This window comes from Daphnia carinata, chromosome 4 (genome assembly GCF_022539665.2).
Source record: "Daphnia carinata strain CSIRO-1 chromosome 4, CSIRO_AGI_Dcar_HiC_V3, whole genome shotgun sequence".
Classification (NCBI taxonomy): Eukaryota; Metazoa; Arthropoda; class Branchiopoda; order Diplostraca; family Daphniidae; genus Daphnia; species Daphnia carinata.
Genome location: NC_081334.1, coordinates 4,576,465 through 4,590,143, shown reverse-complemented (window position 1 = coordinate 4,590,143; position 13,679 = coordinate 4,576,465). Strand labels below are relative to the sequence as shown.

Below are 13,679 nucleotides of genomic sequence, written 5' to 3'. Positions count from 1 at the left end.
TAGGCAAGACATTTAATAATGCTTGGTGTTACAACTATTTTTTAAATTATTTTTAATTAAAATTTTTTCATTCACGACATATGCAGATTCTGAGCAGTGAAAAACGATTGTTGCTGATGTAGAGTTTTGTAATGGTGGACCCCACAGTCTATGACAGAAACAAGTAGGACAGGAAATTCCATCTTCATCACTAACAAAAGAAAAAGGGAGATTTGCATTTTAAGGTTAGGTTAGAAACAAAACAACAATAAAACCATTTGCTGATACTACCTTTCATACATTGTTATCACAAATAGGAGAGCAGTACATATTGGCAGCCATGTAGCTTTGTAGTTGCTTCAAAGAACTTATTTCCTTGTCTGGTGATTGCTTGGTAATGTTGCCCATTCTATTGTTAACTTTTTTTCTCTAGGTTAATGCTATAAAACATTTATTTTAGGACTTTGAATACCTCCTATCCTTATAGCCATGGAACACTTGACATTGACTCCATTTACACTTGCAGAAACAAAAACAAACATATTTGCAACAAGTATTATTTGTGACCATGAAACAAAAAATTGTTTATTTTTTAAAGCACCTATATTTAGAAGACATCTAGCGGAGGAATTGCCTGTTACTGAGTACTCTACTGAACTGTCAATTTGTTCGTTGTCAGGGGGCTATTTCGAGTTTGGTTGCCATAATAATGGTTGCCTCGCGTATTGGAAATGTTTTGCCGAATCCCAGGATATCGCCAAGTGTGCCATATTGTCATAATCGTTTCTCTCCTTAGGATGGTTACCAATATCCAGTTGATTTCTAAAAGGTAAAAGCACAAGTTCTTGGTGAAAACCTGTTGTGCAGCATATGACGCCAGTAATAGCTTATTGAAAAGTTCTGCTTTGTTTCCAGGTTTTGTTTGATGTGCTATATTTAAAAAACTGATGTTGGCACCAGCTTGATGGAAAAGGTCATTTCCAACGTGGTAGGAGAATTATCTAGAATTGCATTAACATTCTAATTAAACAAGAGAAATTATCTAGGGCACAGGGAAACTTGGATTTATTTGGTGATAGTCAGATGGTTTTCCTGAAGTTGCAGTTTGAAATAACCTTTCAAAGCCTAAACTCATCTTCGTAGAAAGGGACTTGTAAGTAAACATGAAGCATTTTCTGCCAACTTTATCTAACCTACATAATTTTCTGTTCAGTAGTTAATGTTGTTTTGTTTTTTGAAATAAAGGTGAAAAGTAACACTGGCGCTGTAAATTTTCTTCGTTTGGGGCAAGACGTTGAATAAACTGTGATTATTGGATGGAAGACATGGAATTTCTACACTGTATTCATATTTCCCAAACGGTATTTAAAATTCAAAAATTGAAGTGCATATCTGGGCTCCCTTCCTTTCCGTAGCCCCGTTTCCCCTTGACTCATAATAAGCCCGTAGGGGGTCACGCCCCTACTGTACGGTATATATAAAAATAACATATACCGAGGTTTGGAGGGCTCTGGCCGGAAAGGGGACGTGGGGGTCCACTTAGTCCGATGATGTGTTCACGGAGGGCGACGTGGCTACCGACAAATCCGAACTAAAGGTTAATCGCTCCAGTAAAAATGTTCCAAATCTTCGGCTCTTCTTCCGGCTTCTCTTAGCCAATCACCGGGTAATCTCCCCGGTGGGTCAACAAGGCAGTGTCTCCCCCTGCCTGGGTTGACGGCAACTTTTGAAAGGGCTATTTTGCCCTTTTAAAGTTGCAAAAATAATTCTGATGTGCAGAGAATTGTCAATACAATTTTTTTTTATAAAATATTTTTTTCAAAATTTTTTTTTTTCATTGCGTGTGTTCGCTGTATTCATACATTATATTGATCAACTTCTTTCTTCTCGACCATCGGATACCAACTGCTCAGAGTTTTCTCTAGCCAGGTAATTTCCTCGACCGCTTGTTGGCGGTGAATTAACAGTATCCAGACTGGGAATCGAACCACAGACCATTGACACTCCAGCCCAGCACGCTACCTCTGCGCTATGGCTGTCCTTACAACTTTCTCTTATAATTTTGAAGGCTAGGTTAAAATGAACTACATACAAAGATTTAAGGGGATGACTGTTAAATTGAAGTAATTCGTGGTTAGTTGAAAGGTAAAGCACGTGCCTGGCATGCTAGAATTCTTGGGTTCGATCCCCACGTCAGCCAATATAAGCCAGTATATACCATATATACCAAATAAATAAATACAAAAATAATTAACGTAAAAAACATTTTATTTTCCCTCCTTCCACCCTCAAATCCACCACTATACATATTGCACATACAATACAAAATACATACACAAATACACTTATAACTAACCCGTTGGCTGCCACGCCACCCTTAACTACAGTCGCTACTATCGCTATCCTAGGGATAGCGACCAAAGGGCCGGGTGGGCCGGGCTGACACGACGATGAGACCTTTACGGGAATGCACACCCCAGGTCTCATCTATCGCATCGATCAAGGGAATTCCCTGTGGTGCATTGCCTAAAGGGCCGTTCGGCCAATCTTGGGCAGTGGCGCTGCTCCATCCCATGGCAGATGACCATGGAGCAGAACAGCGCGGCCCGTCCCTGTCAAGCTAAAAAAAAAAAAGGGGGATCAAAGTGGGTGGGTGGCAGCCAACGGGTTAATTAGAAGAACATAATACAAAACAAAACAAAACGATACCACGAGGCGATGACACGGCGACAGGGCGAAGACTAGGCGACGGACGAGGCGACGACGGACGAGGCGACGATGGGGCGACGGACGAGGCGACGATGGGGCGACGGACGAGGCGAAGATGGGGCGACGGACGAGGCGAAGATGGGGTGAAGACGGGGCGAAGAATCGGCGACGGACGAGGCAAAGATGGGGCGACGGACGAGGCGAAGATGGGGTGAAGACGGGGCGAAGAATCGGCGACGGACGAGGCGAAGATGGGGCGACGGACAATGAAGCGAAGAAGGCAAAACTTTGAATATTGACGATGAATCCGGAAGAGGAAGAAGACATAGTCCTAGATAGTAAATGTGAAAAAGAATGTTACTTATTGGGTAATACAAGTTTGTTTATGTAACTCAAACAAAGAAGAAAATTTGACTTACGCCTGTTGTCCAAAGGCTAAAAAGACTGTATGGCCAGAAGTTATGCAGGAGAAGGCAAAGACTTGGCAGTTCTGTGATGGGATGTTTAGAAAAAGCAGTCTTAAACAAGAAAGACATGTAATACCGAAGGAAATACCTTTGAAGTGTATGTCTGTGTGTTCGCAGCTAAGTAGAAATTATGAGATGAATGCTGAAACATTGGTGGTTATAGCTGGAAACACAACACAATGATTATTGTGCACCTGTCAGAGCAAAAATGACAGGAGATCATGAGCATATAAAGGGTAGCAGAATAATATTATGGTATTCCAACCCATAGCATTTGTATCATTGGTGACGTTTCTTCCCGGTCAGCATTCTTTGCAATGCAAATTTCACGAGCTAAATCTGAAAAGCAGAATCATTTCAACTAGATTCTAGTACCAACAATATAAGTGTTATACCTCTACATGAGCAACTAATAACATAATGGAAAGCAATAGCCTTAGGTTGGTAACAGTTTTTTGGTTTCGCAGTTGGCATAGATGATGGCAAGATACCAGAGAAATAATCCATCTGATCTGCCTTGCATCCATAACGCAAAATAAAAAAAAAAACTTTTGGTAGTCGGCAGCACACCATTTTTCGAGTTTTCTGCTGAAATGTAACACAGGTAATTAACAAACATTCGAACACGGATTTTGTCATGTCACACGGAATCACAACACAAATTAGCAGGAGCAGTAACGCCATCTTGTTATTTAATTTATAATAAAAAGGCAAGTTTTTACAGATTGTAAGACTTGTTATTTAACCAGCAAATTGTATTAATAGTTATATGCTGATCCGAACACGTTCTTAAATTTTTAAAGCGCAAATTCCCCCCTTACCTTTAAAATTTGTGACTGATACTTGATAGAATGTCGGGCTGATACTTAATCCCAATTTTATAATTTTTCTTTATTTACTTATTCAAAATCAGTGAAATTCTAACGAAAATACGTGATTTGGATTCAAAATTTGGCAAGGGTATTTGACTGCAACTCGTTACCCGCGTACATGACCAACATCAAAGGGCATTTTTAGTTCAGAACGATTTTACATATTGTTGATCATTAAACTTATCATCTCTTACCTGCTGTTTCGTTATTTAAACTGCTGCATAATTTCACCATATTGTCTCTGTTATTCGACGTTTGATGACTCGCAGTGGAGGTACAAAGTGAGGAGACGAAGTCAAGAGACAAGGACGCCGGAGAATCAACTTGCCGACGTTTAATATGGTACGGAGAACGAGGACATGCACATTGTTTTTCAACATAAGGCAGAATTCCCTCTCTTTAAGACTACCTGTACAAAATTGTACCAGCATACATCGGTTACATTGTCCTAAATAAACAACGAGAGGTTTCATGTGGTAGCACGAGGAACAAATAAAGAGTACTACTTAAAATGGTTCCAATGTCCGGATACAAATACAAAATCGCTTGCAATATGTTCAGTTACCAGGATCGTAATGGAACATACTGCGCAAGACGCCATAATCGCTCCCTATTTCGTTTTCCAACGTTGAACCGCAAAGACGTCTGGATTCGTATTTGTTGAAACATCGTTCCATGTGCGAATTGCACTATTGACACTCGAGATGCTGCGATTGCACACTGTATAGCAATGGATTACATTCGCTATCGCCTGCCTCATCTGCTTCATCGTCGTTGGGAATTATAAATGTAGATAAAATAAGATTACAACACCGAATAAATTCCATAAAAAACATTACCAAATGCAACATCTCCAATGGCGATCGAGAATCCTTAGTTCATCATGAATTGAGAAGCTCCACTAGTTTCCTCATAACTTTGATGGCGAAATTCTAATCAGTCACGCAATAACACGTAGAACAAATTATTTATGAACCGGAGCCGATTGAAGATTTAAAAACGCTCCCCCCCCCCCCGACTAGCAGTTTCGAAATCCGATACAAAGGATAACATTCGGCAATGCAAAACGCCACTTTTTAAGTTTTCTTTCCCCTTAATTATTAAATTCAACTTAGCGTGACTCCGGAAGGTTTATCGTATAATAAGAATAAACTGTGTCCTTGGCCAGGTACTAGGGTTTACTGGGAAACAAAGACACAAATCTAAAGAAATCTAAAGAAAATCACTTTCATACCTAGAAACTTTTTTTGAGGAACGATATTTTGATGCACTTAGGGTTACTATTATCCATAGGCAAATGGTTTTCTTTCAGCAGTGTTTCATCTAATATAATAGATGACTGATTAAAATGAGAAAACTAGACAACTCTGTGAAAAAGCATTACCAGGTATAACCATCTCCAAAGACTCCTAAGCTGATCATGTAATAAGTTACACAGCAGTTTTCACATAGCCAGGATGGCAAAAGCCGGCACAATAATAAGTAAAATATAACATTTGTGAACCAGCGCCAAATGTTGATGTTCAACGCACACGACCAGCACCTTGCAATTCCAAAATAAAGAATTGTCCATTATTGATGCAAACCCCACAAATTTCTAGTACTCTTTCCTCTTCGTTTTGAAACTAACCTTGATTTGATTCACAATAGTTGGTCAAATAATAAGACATAAGATCTGCAGGTTTTAGATACATAGAGATGGAAGCTTGATGACCACATCAACCTCATCAGTTGTAGGTAACCTTAGGTTTCCTTAGTGTTAATTGATCGATTCTACTCGTCTCGTCATTGAGAAGAACAGACCAGCATGCCTTGCATATTTTTTGTAGTACAATTATTACTGCTTTGAAGTAACCAACACGAGAAACCTTAAGTTCCAAATGTGTCTAATCAGAGTAGCATTCACAATTTGTTAGGCATCTTCCACATTTCGCATTAGGCATCTACTGCATGAAAAACAAATATAAACAAAGCAGATGAATAATATCTCTGGGATGTTAGCGTACCGTTGGCCTATAAAGCATTCCATGCTGATTTGATGTTCAGGAAAATCCTCAGTTGTAGAACTTTTGAGCTACAACTTGAATATAGACTCATTGTTATACATTCTGAGGATTCCCTATCCAATAAAGGTCCTTTCTCGCAGATGTGTTAATCTGTGGAGATGATTTAAAACATCAATTTATGGGTCATACAAGCAGCGTTTTATAATTATAGAATAGACAGTACGTCAGACGGTAATGACGAGTTGATAGACATCCTGTCTAGACAATATCACACTAGAGGCCCTAACTCTGTTTCTGGTAGGGTTTGCCCTCAGTGTGCACAATCCGTGGTTCTCATGAAGTAGTACGCTGTTTCCTGAATCAAATAAATAGTCAAGAAAAGCAAAATAATAGGCTTTTATCTTTAAAAACGTGATTTATATTTTAAAACAGATAGAAAAGGGTAGTGATAGTAGAACATACTTCACGAGCTTCGCATTCGGCTGAGTCTCCGGGAAAACCACCATGACGACCCTCGTTGTTTCATTTTCGAAACAAACACCTGACACCTGAACGCTTAACAGCTGGCAATTCTTCCATAATGTTCTTTCATGTTGACAGCGGCTTTGATATCTTTGTCGGGTTCTGTGAAACCAGAGGTTATATAAAACATCGTGGGCTTAAACGCAAGCGGTCTAAACTAACTCCAAAAGCTCCACTTCGTGTTTCTTCCAATAAGATGACATAGCGATCTGTCAGTATCATGACATGTACATCAGCAACATGAAACCCTAAAGAAAAACATAATTAATGCCAATGCATAGCCACCAAGTAGCATAACAAATCTTTTTATCACACTATTTGACGGTAAAATATGCTAACTTTGATTGTTTTCACTAAAAATAGTCACAGCAACATACTTTGAAACAGCATGCATTGCAATAAATTTCACCATTCTAACCTATATAGTATAATTTTTAATTGTTTTTATCATAATACTTTACCTAATGTCATTGCGAGGCAGAAATACAATAGTTTGTGTCACATCCCAAATGTAATTTTATCATCCAGAACTTACTGCATAAATTTTACTCATAGCAAAAAGCTTTACATAAAAATGGCTGAATGCAACGTGATACAACTGCAGAGCATACGGTCCACGAGGTGTACGTGTGATACAAATTGCCGGGATTTAACTTCTCCATCCCTAAACACACAGACACACACAAAATCGGGGTATATATATATACATAGCAACTACAAAAAAAAATTAGGGTTAAAGAGATTTGAACCATGTAAACGAAATGGCAAACGCATGTGAAATACATTTCTGAATTGTTGGGTTTATTTGCTAGAACTGTGTAGGAAAACTAAGGCTTCCTGACGGTAAACCATGGCCTACTATAATCAAGGCCACGCAACGCGCTATACCTCCTGCGCCTAAAACTAAATTGCCAGACGGGCGTAAAATCCGAAACTGAACTCCACTTTCCACTGTTTGATAACTAATGCAGAATTGAAATGAGCGGAAGAAACCAGTGGAAAGTGGAATTCTGTTGGAGGTATTACGATGGTAGTACCTCTCCCCCATTGCTAATCATTGCCAAAATTCAAGGAAATCGGAATGGGTGGAATGAAGCTGCGGTAAGTGGAATTGGAACCGTTGCATACCAGGTGGCGTTGCAACAGTTGCGTACTTTCTACGAACATTGTGCGCGGTACAATAAGTTGGAGGGAGTAATGAGATTGTAGTTTCCATGAGGTTTCCGACATTTGGTCCGATGATGTCGAAAAGTTTCTTCTCGAAGAAAGAAGAACGAATCTAACATGGAAGTTTATAACCAATCAGCTTGATATGGACTGTGTTTGATACCTGAAAATCGGTAATGTGTTTTAAATGTGTGATTTAAATGTGTGATGTACGACTTCATTTTTACAATTTATATCACACGTACACCTCGTGGACAGTATGTTCTGCAGTTGTAACACGTGTCATCCAGCCATTTTTTATGTAAAGCTTTTTGCTTTGAGTAAAATTTATGCAGTAAGTTCTGGATGATAAAATTACATTTGGGATGTGACTCAAACTATTGTAATTTCTGTCTCACAATGACATTGGGTAAAGTATTATGATAAAAAAAATTAAAAATTATACTATTTAGGTTAGAATGGTGAAATTTATTGCAATGCGTGCTGTTTCCGACAAAGTAGTTCCTAGCAATCGTTTCATTTGATTAATTATATTTTGTTTGCAACTGTATTGTCAGTAAAACACAAGGGGTCTAGTTGAATGTAATTTCTGAAAATTGGCACAGTATACCATGTCATTACTTTGAGTTGTGTTTAGTAATTGTGGGCAGCTTCTGATATAACATTAGGTAAAGTATTATGATAAAAACAATTAAAAATTATACTTATATAGGTTAGAATGGTGAAATTTATTGCAATGCATGCTGTTTCAAAGTATGTTGCTGTGACTATTTTTAGTGAAAACAATCAAAGTTAGCATATTTTACCGTCAAATAGTGTGATAAAAAGATTTGTTATGCTACTTGGTGGCTATGCATTGGCATTAATTATGTTTTTCTTTAGGGTTTCATGTTGCTGATGTACATGTCATGATACTGACAGATCGCTATGTCATCTTATTGGAAGAAACACGAAGTGGAGCTTTTTGGAGTTAGTTTAGACCGCTTGCGTTTAAGCCCACGATGTTTTATATAACCTCTGGTTTCACAGAACCCGACAAAGATATCAAAGCCGCTGTCAACATGAAAGAACATTATGGAAGAATTGCCAGCCGTTAAGCGTTCAGGTGTCAGGTGTTTGTTTCGAAAATGAAACAACGAGGGTCGTCATGGTGGTTTTCCCGGAGACCCAGCCGAATGCGAAGCTCGTGAAGTATGTTCTACTATCACTACCCTTTTCTATCTGTTTTAAAATATAAATCACGTTTTTAAAGATAAAAGCCTATTATTTTGCTTTTCTTGACTATTTATTTGATTCAGGAAACAGCGTACTACTTCATGAGAACCACGGATTGTGCACACTGAGGGCAAACCCTACCAGAAACAGAGTTAGGGCCTCTAGTATGATATTGTCTAGACAGGATGTCTATCAACTCGTCATTACCGTCTGACGTACTGTCTATTCTATAATTATAAAACGCTGCTTGTATGACCCATAAATTGATGTTTTAAATCATCTCCACAGATTAACACATCTGCGAGAAAGGACCTTTATTGGATAGGGAATCCTCAGAATGTATAACAATGAGCCTATATTCAAGTTGTAGCTCAAAAGTTCTACAACTGAGGATTTTCCTGAACATCAAATCAGCATGGAATGCTTTATAGGCCAACGGTACGCTAACATCCCAGAGATATTATTCATCTGCTTTGTTTATATTTGTTTTTCATGCAGTAGATGCCTAATGCGAAATGTGGAAGATGCCTAACAAATTGTGAATGCTACTCTGATTAGACACATTTGGAACTTAAGGTTTCTCGTGTTGGTTACTTCAAAGCAGTAATAATTGTACTACAAAAAATATGCAAGGCATGCTGGTCTGTTCTTCTCAATGACGAGACGAGTAGAATCGATCAATTAACACTAAGGAAACCTAAGGTTACCTACAACTGATGAGGTTGATTTGGTCATCAAGCTTCCATCTTTATGTATCTAAAACCTGCAGATCTTATGTCTTATTATTTGACCAACTATTGTGAATCAAATCAAGGTTAGTTTCAAAACGAAGAGGAAAGAGTACTAGAAATTTGTGGGGTTTGCATCAATAATGGACAATTCTTTATTTTGGAATTGCAAGGTGCTGGTCGTGTGCGTTGAACATCAACATTTGGCGCTGGTTCACAAATGTTATATTTTACTTATTATTGTGCCGGCTTTTGCCATCCTGGCTATGTGAAAACTGCTGTGTAACTTATTACATGATCAGCTTAGGAGTCTTTGGAGATGGTTATACCTGGTAATGCTTTTTCACAGAGTTGTCTAGTTTTCTCATTTTAATCAGTCATCTATTATATTAGATGAAACACTGCTGAAAGAAAACCATTTGCCTATGGATAATAGTAACCCTAAGTGCATCAAAATATCGTTCCTCAAAAAAAGTTTCTAGGTATGAAAGTGATTTTCTTTAGATTTCTTTAGATTTGTGTCTTTGTTTCCCAGTAAACCCTAGTACCTGGCCAAGGACACAGTTTATTCTTATTATACGATAAACCTTCCGGAGTCACGCTAAGTTGAATTTAATAATTAAGGGGAAAGAAAACTTAAAAAGTGGCGTTTTGCATTGCCGAATGTTATCCTTTGTATCGGATTTCGAAACTGCTAGTCGGGGGGGGGGGGAGCGTTTTTAAATCTTCAATCGGCTCCGGTTCATAAATAATTTGTTCTACGTGTTATTGCGTGACTGATTAGAATTTCGCCATCAAAGTTATGAGGAAACTAGTGGAGCTTCTCAATTCATGATGAACTAAGGATTCTCGATCGCCATTGGAGATGTTGCATTTGGTAATGTTTTTTATGGAATTTATTCGGTGTTGTAATCTTATTTTATCTACATTTATAATTCCCAACGACGATGAAGCAGATGAGGCAGGCGATAGCGAATGTAATCCATTGCTATACAGTGTGCAATCGCAGCATCTCGAGTGTCAATAGTGCAATTCGCACATGGAACGATGTTTCAACAAATACGAATCCAGACGTCTTTGCGGTTCAACGTTGGAAAACGAAATAGGGAGCGATTATGGCGTCTTGCGCAGTATGTTCCATTACGATCCTGGTAACTGAACATATTGCAAGCGATTTTGTATTTGTATCCGGACATTGGAACCATTTTAAGTAGTACTCTTTATTTGTTCCTCGTGCTACCACATGAAACCTCTCGTTGTTTATTTAGGACAATGTAACCGATGTATGCTGGTACAATTTTGTACAGGTAGTCTTAAAGAGAGGGAATTCTGCCTTATGTTGAAAAACAATGTGCATGTCCTCGTTCTCCGTACCATATTAAACGTCGGCAAGTTGATTCTCCGGCGTCCTTGTCTCTTGACTTCGTCTCCTCACTTTGTACCTCCATTGCGAGTCATCAAACGTCGAATAACAGAGACAATATGGTGAAATTATGCAGCAGTTTAAATAACGAAACAGCAGGTAAGAGATGATAAGTTTAATGATCAACAATATGTAAAATCGTTCTGAACTAAAAATGCCCTTTGATGTTGGTCATGTACGCGGGTAACGAGTTGCAGTCAAATACCCTTGCCAAATTTTGAATCCAAATCACGTATTTTCGTTAGAATTTCACTGATTTTGAATAAGTAAATAAAGAAAAATTATAAAATTGGGATTAAGTATCAGCCCGACATTCTATCAAGTATCAGTCACAAATTTTAAAGGTAAGGGGGGAATTTGCGCTTTAAAAATTTAAGAACGTGTTCGGATCAGCATATAACTATTAATACAATTTGCTGGTTAAATAACAAGTCTTACAATCTGTAAAAACTTGCCTTTTTATTATAAATTAAATAACAAGATGGCGTTACTGCTCCTGCTAATTTGTGTTGTGATTCCGTGTGACATGACAAAATCCGTGTTCGAATGTTTGTTAATTACCTGTGTTACATTTCAGCAGAAAACTCGAAAAATGGTGTGCTGCCGACTACCAAAAGTTTTTTTTTTTTTATTTTGCGTTATGGATGCAAGGCAGATCAGATGGATTATTTCTCTGGTATCTTGCCATCATCTATGCCAACTGCGAAACCAAAAAACTGTTACCAACCTAAGGCTATTGCTTTCCATTATGTTATTAGTTGCTCATGTAGAGGTATAACACTTATATTGTTGGTACTAGAATCTAGTTGAAATGATTCTGCTTTTCAGATTTAGCTCGTGAAATTTGCATTGCAAAGAATGCTGACCGGGAAGAAACGTCACCAATGATACAAATGCTATGGGTTGGAATACCATAATATTATTCTGCTACCCTTTATATGCTCATGATCTCCTGTCATTTTTGCTCTGACAGGTGCACAATAATCATTGTGTTGTGTTTCCAGCTATAACCACCAATGTTTCAGCATTCATCTCATAATTTCTACTTAGCTGCGAACACACAGACATACACTTCAAAGGTATTTCCTTCGGTATTACATGTCTTTCTTGTTTAAGACTGCTTTTTCTAAACATCCCATCACAGAACTGCCAAGTCTTTGCCTTCTCCTGCATAACTTCTGGCCATACAGTCTTTTTAGCCTTTGGACAACAGGCGTAAGTCAAATTTTCTTCTTTGTTTGAGTTACATAAACAAACTTGTATTACCCAATAAGTAACATTCTTTTTCACATTTACTATCTAGGACTATGTCTTCTTCCTCTTCCGGATTCATCGTCAATATTCAAAGTTTTGCCTTCTTCGCTTCATTGTCCGTCGCCCCATCTTCGCCTCGTCCGTCGCCGATTCTTCGCCCCGTCTTCACCCCATCTTCGCCTCGTCCGTCGCCCCATCTTTGCCTCGTCCGTCGCCGATTCTTCGCCCCGTCTTCACCCCATCTTCGCCTCGTCCGTCGCCCCATCTTCGCCTCGTCCGTCGCCCCATCGTCGCCTCGTCCGTCGCCCCATCGTCGCCTCGTCCGTCGTCGCCTCGTCCGTCGCCTAGTCTTCGCCCTGTCGCCGTGTCATCGCCTCGTGGTATCGTTTTGTTTTGTTTTGTATTATGTTCTTCTAATTAACCCGTTGGCTGCCACCCACCCACTTTGATCCCCCTTTTTTTTTTTTTAGCTTGACAGGGACGGGCCGCGCTGTTCTGCTCCATGGTCATCTGCCATGGGATGGAGCAGCGCCACTGCCCAAGATTGGCCGAACGGCCCTTTAGGCAATGCACCACAGGGAATTCCCTTGATCGATGCGATAGATGAGACCTGGGGTGTGCATTCCCGTAAAGGTCTCATCGTCGTGTCAGCCCGGCCCACCCGGCCCTTTGGTCGCTATCCCTAGGATAGCGATAGTAGCGACTGTAGTTAAGGGTGGCGTGGCAGCCAACGGGTTAGTTATAAGTGTATTTGTGTATGTATTTTGTATTGTATGTGCAATATGTATAGTGGTGGATTTGAGGGTGGAAGGAGGGAAAATAAAATGTTTTTTACGTTAATTATTTTTGTATTTATTTATTTTATATATGGTATATACTGGCTTATATTGGCTGACGTGGGGATCGAACCCAAGAATTCTAGCATGCCAGGCACGTGCTTTACCTTTCAACTAACCACGAATTACTTCAATTTAACAGTCATCCCCTTAAATCTTTGTATGTAGTTCATTTTAACCTAGCCTTCAAAATTATAAGAGAAAGTTGTAAGGACAGCCATAGCGCAGAGGTAGCGTGCTGGGCTGGAGTGTCAATGGTCTGTGGTTCGATTCCCAGTCTGGATACTGTTAATTCACCGCCAACAAGCGGTCGAGGAAATTACCTGGCTAGAGAAAACTCTGAGCAGTTGGTATCCGATGGTCGAGAAGAAAGAAGTTGATCAATATAATGTATGAATACAGCGAACACACGCAATGAAAAAAAAATTTTGAAAAAAAAATTTTATAAAAAAAAATTGTATTGACAATTCTCTGCACATCAGAATTATTTTTGCAACTTTA

General features: G+C 39.0%; 6 long non-coding RNA genes across 10 annotated transcripts; 3 read left to right on the top strand and 3 right to left on the bottom strand.

Moving 5' to 3' along the window:
- The first annotated feature begins 90 nt into the window (after positions 1–90).
- On the top strand, positions 91–1,666 carry LOC130695536 (uncharacterized). The gene is made up of 7 exons (XR_009002418.2): positions 91–224; positions 297–373; positions 440–532; positions 591–808; positions 895–967; positions 1,026–1,132; positions 1,225–1,666. It is a non-coding gene; the product is annotated as an uncharacterized LOC130695536 (long non-coding RNA).
- A 651-nt stretch (positions 1,667–2,317) lies between these two features.
- Positions 2,318–3,727, bottom strand: LOC130695676 (uncharacterized). The gene is made up of 5 exons (XR_009002447.2): positions 3,551–3,727; positions 3,421–3,494; positions 3,244–3,349; positions 3,108–3,178; positions 2,318–3,019 (listed from the first exon to the last, which is right to left on the bottom strand). It is a non-coding gene; the product is annotated as an uncharacterized LOC130695676 (long non-coding RNA).
- Positions 3,728–4,346: 619 nt separating this feature from the next.
- On the bottom strand, positions 4,347–5,568 carry LOC130695274 (uncharacterized). 2 transcript variants are annotated; one of them, XR_009002338.1, is made up of 5 exons: positions 5,412–5,568; positions 5,262–5,350; positions 4,867–4,959; positions 4,534–4,787; positions 4,347–4,475 (listed from the first exon to the last, which is right to left on the bottom strand). It is a non-coding gene; the product is annotated as an uncharacterized LOC130695274 (long non-coding RNA). The 2 variants fall into 2 exon arrangements; XR_009002337.1 differs by having other exon boundaries at positions 4,347–4,787.
- A 138-nt stretch (positions 5,569–5,706) lies between these two features.
- On the bottom strand, positions 5,707–7,209 carry LOC130695273 (uncharacterized). Of its 2 annotated transcripts, none has more exons than XR_009002335.1 (6): positions 7,017–7,209; positions 6,718–6,803; positions 6,496–6,657; positions 6,257–6,388; positions 6,034–6,183; positions 5,707–5,973 (listed from the first exon to the last, which is right to left on the bottom strand). It is a non-coding gene; the product is annotated as an uncharacterized LOC130695273 (long non-coding RNA). The 2 variants fall into 2 exon arrangements; XR_009002336.1 differs by having other exon boundaries at positions 5,707–5,970.
- A 571-nt stretch (positions 7,210–7,780) lies between these two features.
- On the top strand, positions 7,781–11,062 carry LOC130695272 (uncharacterized). 3 transcript variants are annotated; one of them, XR_009002334.1, is made up of 11 exons: positions 7,781–7,895; positions 8,605–8,691; positions 8,752–8,913; positions 9,021–9,152; positions 9,226–9,375; positions 9,439–9,751; positions 9,839–9,997; positions 10,059–10,147; positions 10,450–10,542; positions 10,622–10,875; positions 10,934–11,062. It is a non-coding gene; the product is annotated as an uncharacterized LOC130695272 (long non-coding RNA). The 3 variants fall into 3 exon arrangements; XR_009002331.1 differs by having other exon boundaries at positions 10,622–11,062; XR_009002333.1 differs by having other exon boundaries at positions 9,436–9,751; positions 10,622–11,062.
- A 596-nt stretch (positions 11,063–11,658) lies between these two features.
- On the top strand, positions 11,659–12,776 carry LOC130695678 (uncharacterized). The gene is made up of 5 exons (XR_009002450.1): positions 11,659–11,860; positions 11,917–11,990; positions 12,062–12,167; positions 12,233–12,303; positions 12,392–12,776. It is a non-coding gene; the product is annotated as an uncharacterized LOC130695678 (long non-coding RNA).
- Positions 12,777–13,679: the final 903 nt, after the last annotated feature.